This window comes from Alligator mississippiensis, chromosome 1 (assembly GCF_030867095.1).
Source record: "Alligator mississippiensis isolate rAllMis1 chromosome 1, rAllMis1, whole genome shotgun sequence".
In the NCBI taxonomy this organism is placed as follows: domain Eukaryota; kingdom Metazoa; phylum Chordata; order Crocodylia; family Alligatoridae; genus Alligator; species Alligator mississippiensis.
This window is the reverse complement of record NC_081824.1, coordinates 194,979,885-194,994,906: the sequence shown is the minus strand read 5'-3', so window position 1 is coordinate 194,994,906 and position 15,022 is coordinate 194,979,885. Positions and strand designations below refer to the sequence as shown.

The following is a 15,022-nucleotide window of genomic DNA, read 5'->3' as shown; positions in this document are numbered from 1 at the left end:
AGCCAAGAAAGAGAATAGTATACGTGAAATCCCTCTGTGGTACCAGACTACACCCCTATCCATTTGGCATTTTTGTCCTCAGAGGTCACTCTTTATTCTTAAAAGTTGCTTCAAAGAAGAAGAGCAACCACCTACTTTTTATATAAGTCCAGTGGTTAGAGCAGAAGCTTAGGAATAGTGGGAGGCCTGGTTTTAATATCCCATTCAACCTGAGAAGGATGAAACCTACATCTCCTATGTGCTAGGAGTGTGCCTTAACTACCAGCAGTAGTGGCCTTAGGGGAGGCCAAACTGGGTGACCGCCAGGGACCCCACACTTTAGGGGTCCCAAAATTTTGGTTGGGGGGGGTGAAGTTTTTGTAAGGAAATTATTTGCATTTTAACACTTAACTATCTATTCCCCCCCAAGAATATTTAAAAGATCCACAATATGACTGTGGTGGGTTAATATTTACCTGAGTACATACCTCTAAGGGTCTCCAGCAGCTATAGGGACACCACTGCCACCAGGTAAGAGGCTATTCTGGTTTATGCTAACTCCCAAAGCTGTGCTACATCAGAGCATAGTCAGGAGCCTATGGTACCAGTCCCAGCACCTAGGACTGTATCTATATTTTGCATTAAACACTCCCTGGAGTCAGTACATAAACACTTATGGCATTAGCTACCAGACCTCAGGTCTTCCACTTCCTAGTTTACTAGGATACAAATTCATGCTTCTTCTTGTGCTCTATCTCCACCAAAAAAACCTTAAATTCTTTTCTGTGTTATGACCTGAAAAAGGATGGATAGAGAATACATCCAGTTCAGCCTATTACCTGATAGCTAAGAAATTCTCCAGGGAAGTAGGAGAGGTGTGCTTGAGCCCAGCAGGCTAAGAGTACAGAACTTGACTTCTTTTTTCTGAATCAATGCTTGAACCACTGAGTATTATATAAAGGGACCATGCCCAAGGCCCCCAACTTTTCGTTTCAAAAGAAAGTTGTAGCTGCGTATTAATGCAGAGACTAATTCTTCTGGTGTGTGTTAAGTATGCCCCACACCAAAGTGCATGTTCAGGCACATGTGCTGGGGCACAAATTTCCAGCACAAATTTGTGCTGCTGCTGTTTAAGCTGTTGCAAACCATGTGCCTTCATGTATGGACATGCCTATTGTGTCCTGGATTGGATGCTCAAAGACAGCAAACAAATGAACAAACAGATCTTGGATCAAAATTCACCCTGTCTTTATGTACAAACCTATTTATATTCATTTTGCATTCACTTCTTTACTTAAAAAAATATTTTTGTCCAAATAGATCTGCTCAAACTTTGCCAAGCCATAACAATTGAACTTTTTAAAGTTATGACTCAATGCTGGATGTGGTATTTAAAAAAAAACAAAAACAAACTAACAAACAAAACAAAACAAATTCGAATCATAAAAAGACCCTCATTTCGTAACAACTCTAAAGATAGAAAAATAAAAGTTTAATCAGCTGGAACCATTTTTAATAGACGAAATGTGTGTCCTGGCTCCAGGAATGAACTGTTACATCCAAGGGTGGAACCATAGGTTGTAATTCAAGTTCAAAACTTTCATTTATATTTTGGTAAATAATGAAGCAGCATGGAGTAGGAAGGAAGAATTCTAGTTTTGTTTTCTTGGAGACAGAGTGCATCTGCTTTCTGTCATTGCTGAGTAGTCGGTCACTTAATTTGTCCCACTGCAGTTCTGTAGTTACTTGAGTGAGGAAGTGCTCACCACTGAGTATGGGGATCACAGTGAGAGAGATAAGTGAAGATTCAGGTATATAATAAAATAAATGCCCTAATCATTCCATAATATTTCTTGTCTCTTTTAAAATTCATCAACCATAGTAAATATCAGCTACACTGGGCGATGGTTTCTGCAAGTAGGAGATGAAAGAGGCTACACAAAAGTTGTTTAGATAGGATCAATCAAGGGTGAATATTTTTCTTTAATTTCTTTCAATAATTGAAATGTTGATTGATAGATTGAAAGAGGCAAGGTAAGAAGAAAGCTACATTTTCTGGGAGCCAAAAGAAGGACAAAAGGAAGAATTCTTATTATACCTAGAGCAAATTAGAGACTTTCCCTGGAAGTACATACCTTTTTTCCAAGAAAAAAAAATGTACTATATTTCTCAAATATAAGACAAGGCTTTAAAAGCTCCTCATCTTACATTCACATACAAGGAAACCTCATTAAGTACATCATCTATCATTAAACTGCTGCCAAAAGCATTATGTGCCCAGTAACAGAAACCAATTATGAAGTTGATTAAATGAAGCCAACATTCAGCATGACTAGAAAATGGTAGGTTAGTGCTGAGCTGAACAAAATATATGGTAGCACCCATTGTGTTCAGCCCCCCTCAGTGCCGATTCTTTTTCAGTCATGGTGAGACACTACCTTGAAAATATTTTGAATTTCTCTTCACTCCCACAGTTGAGCTATGCCTTACTTTCCCATTCCCAATGACTCCTGTTTCTTCATCAGCCTTAAATGCCTGAGAAAACATTACCAAACAGGGTCCCAAATAAAATCCCTCTGTCATCCCCTCTCCTAGCCTGTTACAGTGTGGCTTCACCATCCAGGAAGTGGAGCCGGAGCAGGTTGTCCTGAGCCTCGTCTGCTTTTAATTTTTTTGAGGATCCCAGGACTCATGACAAGAACACATGGTTGCGGTCATGAATTGGGGCTAATTAGAAAGTGGATCTTTTGTCAGGGGGCTGGGGGGTGGTATCTGGAGTACACACACATACTTAGCAGTGCCAAGCTATGGCTTGAAATGCTGTTGTCTCTGCTGCGGCCCAGGCCAGTGAACATTATGGTAAATCCTGAGCCTTTTGGTTTTGAACTAATATTATATATAGTGTGTACTATATAGATGTAGATACAAAAGTGCTGTTTAAAAGTGTGTTAATGGAGTACCTGTGCTAAAACTTGTAGCAGTTTCAAAAAAGACAAAATGCCTCAATTCTGTGTGAACAAAGTCTATGGGTACCCATAGGACAAAGCCAGAATTTTAAAATTTGCTCTTCATCTCTATGTGTTCAGGGAGAGCATGGTCTGACAGTAAGGAGAAGGGAAAGAGGCTGCAGGGGGAAGAAGTTGTGGTGGCAGAGGGCAATGGGGCCACTTAACCCCCCCCCCCCCGATATATTTCTCCTGCTTTAGCAGTGTGAGGGGGACAAATTCAAGGCAAACCTTCAATAATTAGATTCTATACCTGGAAAATTACAACAAATTTATAAATGTTATGTATATAAAATCTAATTACAGGGGGGGGAGGGGTCATCTCATATCCAGGGTCATCTTATATTTGAGTAAATATGGTACTTGTTGCACAATTTCTGAATATATTTTCTCAGGAAAATATTGAATTTTCTCTTCTTAAAGGGAAAATCTAAATGAGATACTTTTTGGGTTAGGCTGAATTATGTCAAAACATTTCAGTTCATTTCAAAGCTGCTGCAGCAAGTCAATGGTAGTGGTAGTTCAGATACTTTGTGGTCTGTTCTCATATTTTTCTTGACAAGATGTTTGAATGAATGAGGTGTATCCCAAGAGTCCTTTGAATAGAGTACATCATAGAAAATATAGTCTGAGTGGGGAGACTGCACCACAGAAACTGACCTTGAGTACCACCTACACTTCAAACTCATCGTCCTGCTCCCATGTTCAGTCATCTCAGCATCATCAGTTTTCTGTTGTCTCAGTGCAGTCTATGAATCAGGTTGTTACATAATCTGAGCTGGGCAATAAGGTAATGTTTGTGCTCTCGTCATGACTGTGTTTGCACACATGCATACATGGGCTTGCATACATGAAAGCATGTAGTCACACACATATAATATGTGCACACACATACTTGACAGCTCCCAAATAAGGACCATATACTTTTGGTTCGCAGACTGGCTCTTCTGCCATCTAACTCTGGCAACAAAGGAATCATTACTTTATTAGAAATTTCTGCTTTCAAAATGGTGGAAAACGCACTGTTATTTTTGGCTTTTGTGAAAGAAAGGTGTCCCAGGGACGTAAGATTGGGTGAATGGGAAGCCACACCTGCAGGCAAACCCCAGACAAATGGGAAAGAAAAAAACTCACCTGTTGCAGGACTTCGAAGGAGCGGAGAAGCACGCTGTGGAGAGTCGCCCATGCAGTTCATCAGGCGCGCTCATCTGCAGCTGAGTCCAGGTGACATAAACAGGAGATGCTACCTATTGAAGATAAAAGCTAGACCTGAGAGTGCAGGAACGGGCACACTGGGAACAAAAAGAGTGGCACGGAGCCGCTGTGGTGGAAGCTCCTGGTACTCGCAGGGAGCCGAAGACCTAGCGTGGGGAGGATCAGCTGTAGCAGCAGAGACTGCAAGCCCTCCCTGCACTGGAGAGAAACAGCATCGGCTGGGAACATAAGAGCCAGTGTGGAGACGGGCAGCCGTGGTGGCAGGAGCTGCAGCAATCACCGCCAGGAGCGAACAGCTCAGAAGTGAGCTGGAGGGCCTAGCACAACAGTGATGGACAGCGTGGAGATGCTGAGTTAAAGAGGGCTCCAGGAGGAGCTGAAGGAAACCCCAACTGGGGCAGGAGTGTGGGTCCCAGCTCAGGGGATGAGCCTGCTTAAGGCACTGGGAAAGGGGAGTTGGTGAGCCTACAACTCTAGGGCTCCCCTCCCTTCCTCTTTTCCTTCTTTCCCCTATTGTTTTTCCCTCTCATTGTTTTTCCCCTCTTGGTCTTCTTTTCTCCTGGCTTAGGGGTCCTCACCACAGTGCTTGTTTTGTGTTGTCAGTACAGTCTCTTTGATTTTCTTTCCTTCTTGTTCTGTTTTCTTTCCCTGCCTAGCGCGGGTTTACCCGGCACTCTCTGTTGGGTTCCGGGAGACCAGGGACCCTGACAGAGGATCACAAGTGTGTTGTGAACGTGGCGGCAATCAGCGGCATCCTCCTGGAACGTCCGGAGCAATGAGAGAATGTCTTGGAAGACGGGACGTCTGGAACCTCATAGACCCAGGTGGAACTTCAGACGTTCTTCCGTAATGAAGGGGATATAGATGCCAAGGAGATCATTGTCCAAGAGTCGGCCACAAGGAGATCCTGAGGTCTGTCTCGAAGGGTGGTGCATGGCCAGGGTATAGGGGAGGTTGGAGCCCCGTGGACATCTGCCAAGGGACACGACAGCTCTGGAGGCGCCCTCAAAGGAGACCCCCTTCACTGAAGATCCATCTGAAGTCGTGGCAGGAGAGTTTGGGGGCCACTCTGAAGGTGATCGAGGGACCCTCTGGGGCCTACATGAGACTACTTGGCACACAAGCCCAGCTGCCCATGAGAAGGTGTCACAAGAATGGATCGAGCAGAGGCGGGCACAAAAGTCTTGGTCATAAAGGAGTTCGTGCACTAAAACCTAGATTCATTTGCACATGCCTTCTGAGAGACCATTATAGAAAGTTTTCTTCATTTTTATAGACTTAAATAGTATATTTTATATGTACATTTATTTTTCTTTATTACACTATGACTGAAATAATTAATGTTATATATATATAATTTATGTTATATAATATAATATATGCTATATATAATAGTTTACTGATTGTTTTTGCATTTGATTAACTAAAATACCTGGAACCAAAATTTACGCTGTGGTTGTTCACCTAAGTGAGCAAACAATATCTGTCCTTCACATACAAAATGGAGGAGGCAGGGTAGATATGCACCTTATTGAATAAATCAGAGATGCATAAGCTTTTCTGTTTCACAATTTGCTTCGTTAGATACTAAGAAGGAACTGTTCTTGATATCTGATGAAGTAAGCTTTGGCTTACCAAAACTTCATAGACTTGTGGGAGAGTAGGACAAGAAAGGTTCTGTAGAGGTCATCTAGTCCAACTCCCTTGCCTGAGGCAGGATCATCTCTACCCAAACCATCCAGGGGCAGATCCAGTGGGGATGAATGGTGCAGCTGTACCCTGCTTTCGATTCCTATTCCACCTAAACTTTAAAACCAACTGCCTGGGAGGTGTAGCAGTATTTTATTCAAACAGTGCTGAGAGAGTCAATTGACTACATGGCTCATTGTCATCTCCCTGGTTCCTGCCAATCTCTCTCCACTCCACAGGTATGAATGACTTTCTATCCTTTTTAATGGTCTTGATGTTCCAGTATTCAAACTATCCATCCTTCTGCAATATTCCTGTCTGTTAGCTATTCCTGGTAATGTCTCTTTTCTGTTTCACAGCCCTGCAGTATGTTTTTAGCTCTAGCTAAAAACTAATGCCGCTGTGGTAATACTAACTCAGGTGTAAAAATGACTGACAATGAAGTATTGGAGGCATTGTCAAGACACTCAAGAAGGCTAGATTTTGTTTTATAAATCTGAATGAGAGATACATATTTAACTATAATGACTACAGGACTAATAACATTGTCTTTTGACTACTTTGACTTTTTTTGTCTAATTTGTTTTGTTTTTTTTAAATCTTGATATATAATCTTGCAAATTAGTGCATGTTCCATTTTGGTTTTGATCTTAAACTGAATAATATAGCTCTAGCCCCTAGAATCACAGCTTTCTCAAAATAAAGCTTCTAGTTTCTCTTTAACTGGAGAAAAATATGAGTTGTGTTATATGTGATGATGTGCCACATCATCTGCTCCACCTCACCCTTCAAAATCCTAGATCTGCCCATGAAACCAAACCATACAAATCCTTGTCTAACACATTACTAAAACTACACAATCAATGCTGATACACAGTTACAAAGCATAGCACCCTAACCTGCCATAGATAAAGCAGGTGCTCAGTGTCATGATGTTACAAAGGTTTTTAAAGAGATCCAAGGAAGAGGGCCACCTGCTCTGCAACTGAGAAAGAAAAAAACTCCAGTCCACACCAATCTAACCAGAAGATAAGATGCCTTCTTGATCCCAAATGTGGTGAGTGGTTTGACTTGGAGAGGAGGGGCAGAACTCTCTAGCTAGGAACCTCTGGGTTTTAGTCCCCATAGGTACACTGGCACACTTCAGTCAATATAACCAGGCTTGGGGATATTACTGTTCGACAACACCCAGTGCTTTTGAGGAAGGTGGAAAAAAAGAAATACTGGCACATGGAAAACAGAAGGGGAAAAATATTCCATCCTGGCCCCAACCAGCAAAGTCCAGAAGCATAGGAACTACTCATAGCATAGCATAGCTACACTGTGCCATGGGCTTCCATGGGCTTCATCACTCAACTAACAATTTCTCTCAGATGTGAACAAAGAAAATCCTGTAGAGTTTTCATTCCATTCCAAGTGAAGGCCACAGATTTATGGGTGGATTCCTACTATTTCAAGGCCGCAAGCAGATCTACCAAAGCAGGTGTCAGTCCCTTAACATATTGGGGCTGTCATAAAACAGCCCTCCACTTTAACTCTTCATATACATATGCCTGGATCACAAAGGACTAGAGCAGATTCTGTACAATAAAAGGATTTTTATGTGGAAAAAGAACTGGATCCACGATTCTCTGCTTTATTAAGGATAATTTACAATAAATCACAGTTCTCTCATCTTAAATTACAACTATCCTGACTCTTTGCTCCAACCAACATTTATTCCAGGAACCTCAATAGAGCTGCTACCAAAGGATAAAATACATGGAAACTAATGAAATAACTAGACCACAAACTGAGAAGTATTCTCTTTTATATCAAGCCAACACAATAATGCTCATTTTGAAATAAACGCAGACGAAACTTTAGCCACAGAATTATTTTTTATTGATGTGTTCTTAGACATTTATTCTTATGAAACATGTGCAAGCATGCTGCCAAATGATTTTAAAATATGCTATTAATCGATGAGTACACTAGCTGAATTTTAGCTGATTTTGGATTTTAAACTTCATTGAAGAAAAACAAGGAAGTTTTTTGCCTCCCTGCCTGCCATCTGACACCTCCAGGGAAGGAATTCTACCTGATCAACACATCAAAGACCTACTCAACACAGCTCACAAAGACACTCTCATGGACCCAGAGGGACAGACTTCCATCTTCAGCTCCCTCTGTGCAAAAATGAAGTTAATTTCCTCCTACCTATGGGGACTTCTTACCATCTTGTACCATCTACACTTTTCCCAGAGCCTGACAAAGGGACTTTGATCCCAAAAGCTTGCAGAAAAGGACAATTTTCTTGCCATTTTCCAGTTGGTCTAATCAAAGGTATCATTCTGGAACCAAGAGTTCTGTTTTTTGTACGTCTAGCAGGACTATGAAATTCATCAGAGTAGGGTGTTTCTGACATGCCTCTCATTGTGATTCATATAAAAGGGGGTCAGGACCAAAATACTAGATTCAAACAACCTCAAATGTTGAGAAAATACAAATATGAACATTATCATTCAGACCTTTCTCCCATTAAATGTACACAGAGGAATCAGTTTGATAACTCCATCCCAGAAGGGGTTGGTTTTGTAACAAATCATCTTTCCACTCTCTTTCATGCAGCGTGCTTAGTGGTTATATAGCTCTGTAGAGAGTTGGGTTTAAGCTAATGACACCTTTCTTTCTAGCATTAGCTAGGCTATCCCCTTTGTGAGATCTTCTGTGCTGAATGTAGCCTAGAATCTTTTCTTGAATTCATCGAAGAAAAATATTTGGGCTATCTTGAAATGCTTTTGCCTGTACTCATTTGAATGACATACTTAGCAGTTAGAAACAAATTCAAGAATTTACATATCTTGCAAAGTCCATAAACAGGACATATATACAAATATGTATAGTAAGAGGGGAAAAGCAGAAGATAACTGTAACTGTAAATGGCAATCACATCAATAAAGTCCTTAAATCCCCAAACTAACCAGGATCCTGAGATCTGATTCCTTTTTTCAGAGGGAAGAGGAAAACTGGATTCCGGATCTGGAAGTTTACTGCCTCATTAAAGTCAAATTCTTTTGCTGAAAAAGTAACAAGATTTTCCCCCCTCAGTTGCTACTTTATGGCCAAACTGCATTCTTTCACTTCCATATATTCACTCAGCACTAGTTTTCAAACATTAAGGGAAAAAAGACAAAGTAATCAGTTAAGTCTTCTGCAAATACCAATGCCATCTTCTCTTCCTGTCACACTGGCTTTCCAAAGCTTACAACCACTAAAGTTGGAGACCAGTACAACAGAAAAACAGACACAGTGCAGAAAGCCCGCTTTATTACCATTATTGCATTGTTCCACTATGGCTTCCATGGAAAACCTCCCATAGACTTCAGTGGTATTTGGAGTAGAAACCCAAGTAAACATAAAATATCATAGCATCCCTGTAAGCTTCCTCTCTTCCCTTTGACCCCAGGAATGGTGAATGCCCTGTATAGGCATGAAACAAAGAAAATAATCCTTTAAACAAAAAGCAAAAAGAACAGTGCAGTTCCCAACTGTTCTTCTTAAAAGTACAGTGGATTTACCTGGAACAGCCTAGATAAGGGCCTGTATTTTCTACAGTCTTGCAACATATGTAGTCTTTTACACCTGGCAAAGTGAGTGTAAACTATTACTGTTTGATAAAGTAACATTTTACACCTACTTTGCATTCACTTTGAACATGTGTAAGCAACTATGCAAGGTAAAAAGGCATGAGAGGAGGATCAAGGTGTTTGCATCTGACAAGGCTAAATTAATAGCTGGCTCAAATTCAGTTCATCCCTGAGGCACACTTCTATGGTAGTGCAAGAATGATGTAGCTGTGATAGTTCAGAAATTATGAGAGAGTAGTATCTTTTATTGAGCCAACAAATATACAGTTGAACACATCTATAAAATTCAGTCTCAACATTTATACTTAGGCTACGAATAGTCTTCTAGGTACAACAGATTTTAAAGTACCACATGTAAAAAACTAAAAATGATCAATAATATATAGAAAGAGATACTCCCAAGTTTTTATTATTGTTAATTACTTGTAGTGATATGCTAAGGACTCCTCGTGAAGACCAGGGGCCACATCCAAGAAAGGATTTAAGTGCCACAATTCCCAGATTTTTGGCAGTTGGACCCTAGAGTAGAAACCTATGTTAGACACCTGATCTCCCTGTACAGTGCATGGGGAGTGTTAGACATGTCAGAATGGGTGAATTCAAAACAAGCAGAACTGCTGAGCAGGGAGCCATCAAGAGTTAGTCATCAGAAAACAATGAGCACAGGGGTGCATCTGTAATCCTGCCCCTCTTCAGTGTCTGACTCAGCACAGGAGTGAAGCATCTCTGTCCACTTGGGTTAGGTCCTGAATCAGAGAGAGCAGCACTCTATGAGAAAACAAAACAGAACCAACCAAACAAGAAAAAACCTAGGGAACCCTATTTTCTTCTAAAATGATGGTAGCACTGCTTCCCTTTACATATTTGACTTGGGGCTAGAACAATTATCCAGGTCAGAGCTTTCCTCAGCTTAAAGATGCCCAAACCCACATCTCCCACCTGAAGGAGAGCACCCCACCCACCAGGTTAGGGGGTAGGATAGGTTGGCACAGTCACCACTTATCTTGCTGAAGGAAAGAAAACAAGATTCAAGGAGCTAGAAAAATAGCAAGTCTGTAGACCCATGATTAGGGCCCTCAGCTGCTGATGGGCAGGGAGTGGGATAGAAGATAGTGTCATTCCTGGTCCTAGGACTGTTTATGCATTTAAGGTTAAACAGTAATTGGATATAAAACAGAAATAGTTCTAGTATCAGGGACTGGAGCCTAGAGCTCTCACCCAAATTCCTCAAAGACTAGGCTCCAGTCATATTCCATGTAGGTCTATGGGGCACTCCCTCACCCAATGCATCCTTTATTTTTGGTGTTTTGAACATTATCCTGGGAGGTGGAAGATGAAAGATCTGAACCCCCTTCATGCTGAGGAGGGCATTGAATCTGCAGGCTTTTATGTGATAAGGTCTAGTGCTGGTACTACCATTCCAACGATTTTAGAGAAGGTAGCCACGTTGTTGATGCTTATTTGCATGTCTTGGGCATGCTCTGAATTGCATCCTTTAAAGCTGCGTACTGGCATTTGGAAGGTTAGGGGAAGGTTAGATTGAGCTAAAAATACCAACCTGATCTAAGGTAAATCAGGATAGGGGAAGTAATGGGGGGGATTGGGGAAACTAACAGTGGGGGGGAATTGGGGAGGCAAGCAGGCTCAGGGGGAGATTATGGGGTCCATGGAGGAATCGGGGGCAGGAAGCTAGCAGAGAGCAGATTTAGATTGGACATTAGGAAGAACTTCTTCACAGTTAGAGTGGCCAGGGTCTGGAACAGGCTTCCAAGGGAGGTGGTGCTCTCCCCTACCCTGGGGGGTCTTCAAGAGGAGGTTAGATGAGCATCTAGCTGGGGTCATCTAGACCCAGCACTCTTTCCTGCTTATGTAGGGGGTCGGACTCGATGATCTATTGAGGTCCCTTCTGACCCTAACATCTATGAATCTATGAATCTATGAAGAATCTGCGGTGGGAATCAGGGAATTAGGGGGGAAGATAGTGTCAGGGGGGTGGTTAGTAGGTTTTGAGAGAGTTTGGTGGGATCAGGAGGACTCTCAGGGTCCATGGGGGTGGGATTTGGGGGATGTGGGGCTTTCTTCCTGACCTTCAGGGACCCTATTTTTAGGGTCCAATCTTAAAAAGGCTTTCACCCAACAAGGACACTCCTCCAGAGAGATAGAGCACATGTTTGAAAGAGCCACCTGGATACCACGTGAAGAATTGCTGCAGTACAGATGAAACCCCCCCAGGAATCACACACCTCTTGTTATGACATATCACCCCTCCCTCAAACCCATACAGAAAATCTGCAAACAACTGCAAACCATACTAGACAGAGACTCTATTCTTAAAGAGATCTTCCCATAGCCACCCATCCTAGGCTTCAAACAAGCTTATCACAAGAAGCAAAATTCCTCAGGCCCACACCGAATGGATCCAGACCATACCATGACAAGAAATGCAAAACTTGCCAACACATCACCACCACCCTCCCAATCACCAGGGCTGGGCGGAGCTTCGGGTGGTGATTCGATTCAGAGGAGATTCTGCCTGATTCGGTGGCTGAATCTCTGAATCTGAATCAAATCAGGGGATCAATTTAAAGGTCCAAATCGATTCAAAGCTCTCCGAATCTTTTTCAAAGATTCGGAGAGCTTTGATGATTCATGCAGTCCCTGGTGGCTGCAGCACGGAGCACCAGCTGAACTCTGAGCTGGTAAGTACTAGTGGCAGGGGAGGGGGGACTGGGGGAAGAGGGAGGGGAACATGGGGGGACCCCTGCCAGGCCTCCCAGCCCCACCCACTCCCCCAGCCCCCACATCGCTGCCCCACCTGCCCCAGCTTGGTACTTTAAAAAAAAGCCCCAGTGCTCACTGGATGCTGCTGGGCAAGGTGGGTGATCCCTGCTGCCCCCCCCCCCCACTGCCCCATGCTGCATGGGGGGGGCTCTTGAAGTAAAAAAAAAGAAAGCCCCAGGACTCACTGATCCTGCAATGACGTTGAGGCTTTGGGAGGATCATGCAGAGCCCCCCACATGGCACGGAGAAGCATGGGGCAGCAGGGATCACCCCCGCTGGCAGAAGCAGTGAGTCTGGGGCTTGTCTTAGGTTGTTTTTTTTCCTTAAAGGGCTGGAGCTGGCCCAGGAGGGGTACCCATGGGAGGGCTGAGGGAGTGAGTGGGAGTGGGGGGCTCATGCAGTGTGGGGCAGTGAGGGGCAGCAGGGATCAGCCCCACGCCCGGCAGCACCCGGTGAGTGGGGTCTTTTTATTTTAACAAGTGCCGGGAGCTGAGGCAGGTGGGACAGCCATTCCCGGGGCTGGGAGAGGGGCAGGGGATAGACCTGGGTGATTTGGAGATTCGGCCGAATTGAATTGGGACGGTGGTTCGAATCATCAAATTGAATCACTATCCCCCGAATTGGCCGAATCTGAAGCAAATACTAGATGCTTCATACAGGCCTAACAATTACTATACCCCACATCAGAGCCATCAGCATTCCCGGATCTTACAGCCACACCTCCAGAAATGTAATATATCTCATCCAATGCACCAAATGACGTGATAGCAAATACGTAGGAGAGACCAAACAACAACTACGCACCAGAATGAACACACACTGGAAATCTATCAAAGACAGGAATACCCAATTACCTGTGGGGGCACACTTCTCACAAGAAAACCACTCCCTCTCCAATCTTTCGGTATTAATCCTCTAAGGAAACTTAGAAAACATTTCTCAGAGACGAGCCTATGAACTTCACTTCATCAACCTCCTAGATACTAAAAATCATGGACTAAATATAGTCATTGGATTTATGACACATTATAACCTGCCTGACATCTGACTCCCCAGGTACCTCTCCACTATTCATCCCCCTTCTCCCCCCCACCCAGCCTGTTTCTTACCCACTGACTCCTCAATTTACATCTTCATTGAATGCCTACCTTGTGTGCACACCAGCCCAGCCTCTGGCTCCTTTACTTTTCATTCCATCCAGGAGCAGCACACACCAACTGCAGAAACTTCCTCAGCCTGACAAAGGGTTTTTAAACCCAAAAGCTTGCTTAAATTTTTTCCCCCCAACTATTTAAGTTGGTCTAATAAAAGATATCAGATTCACCCAAAGAACCATGTCTGCCTATGTCCTTAAACCAACACGGCTACAACCTATATCCCTATACCTGACTTAGGTATGCAAATCTAGCCTTGCAGTGTTGAGAATAGGGTGATACACATGTACATCGCACTGCATGAACTTCACCCCAACCTATGTATATTACTAGTGGATATACATATCTGAGTTAGACAACACAAAAATGTTACCAATAGCACCTGGCTGCATGAATGCTTCTATGACCTTCAAAAAGGAGGTTTTTCAACTGCTTAATTTAAACTGTTTAATTTCCATCGGTTCATTTGAATGCTTATATGGTACATACAAGCATTCAAAGGACCCAATAGAAGATAACCAGATATTTGCTGGTCTCAATTCACATCCCTTTGGCACAGGTATCAGTAAGTATACAAATATCAGGGTAATGGGCAATCTGGCTTGTTATGCATTGAACTTTAAGAGATCAGAGTTCTGCAAGCTCTTCTAGCCAAAGACCAAGTCTTCCCATGTGCTTTTATGGAATTCAGCAGGATGAGACCCTACTTCTGACCACGACCTCTGGGTGCTACCATAATACAAATAATAATATTGCAGACATAGCTACTGACTAACTGAATATCCTCTGGGATTTCTCCAGGGGATAATATAAAATCCTCCATAGTATTACAACAGGCTCGCAAAGCTCCTTGGGGTCAGCAGTTACACCAATGAGGCTATTTTTGGTTGGATGGAAGCCATATATTTTAAACCGTGTTTAGGTTTTTATCACTTGGTCATAAAAATTCACTCAGGCTGAAACCCAGCACACAAACTTATGGCATAGGAGCATTCAGAGTTGTTTTAAAATCCTAAAATAGTCACAATGGATTTTTTAAAGTCAAACATGTGCAAAGAAAAACAAATAGGCTTCCCAGTTTGAAATGCCTTTTTTTTTTTTTTTAAATTCTTCCCCTTGTGCTTGTGTAACTCAGATATTGATTTAAACCAGAATATTTTCCAGGCCTTTAAGTCATTTGTTTGAATTAGAAACTTTTGGCATTTTGGTTTTAAAATTAAAATGGCCAAGTTACAAATATTTGGGTAACACACAAACAAGAGCCATGCTTGGACAATAACTTTTGTTTATGACCTGTTTTACTGCAGGTATCAATATTAAATAAGTATAAAAGAGTGCATCATGGAGACTGAAATAATACTAAGGTAAGACCACATTTCTATTATAGTAGCAGCAATTGGAGAAGGCTATATTTTATGCCAAGGTTTGTTTCACTTTAGTTTTTAAAGAACATGAATTTTTTTTAGATCCCAATTCATCAAGGTATAGATTCATAGATGATAGGGTCAGAAGGGACCTCAATAGATCATCGAGTCCGACCCCCTGCATAGGCAGGAAAGAGTGCTGGGTT

General features: G+C 42.5%; 1 long non-coding RNA gene across 24 annotated transcripts in view; it reads right to left on the bottom strand.

Annotated features, from left to right (window-relative positions):
• Positions 1-15,022, bottom strand: part of LOC106738300 (uncharacterized) — a 372,722-nt gene that overhangs the window by 70,234 nt on the left and 287,466 nt on the right. For 17 of the 24 annotated variants that reach the window (XR_009457417.1, XR_009457413.1, XR_009457416.1 and 14 more), the window contains one exon: positions 4,119-4,231. The exons of the other annotated variants lie outside the window; for them this stretch is intronic. This is a non-coding gene — a long non-coding RNA (uncharacterized LOC106738300). The remainder of the gene's footprint in view (positions 1-4,118; positions 4,232-15,022) is intronic. 24 annotated transcript variants of the gene reach the window in all.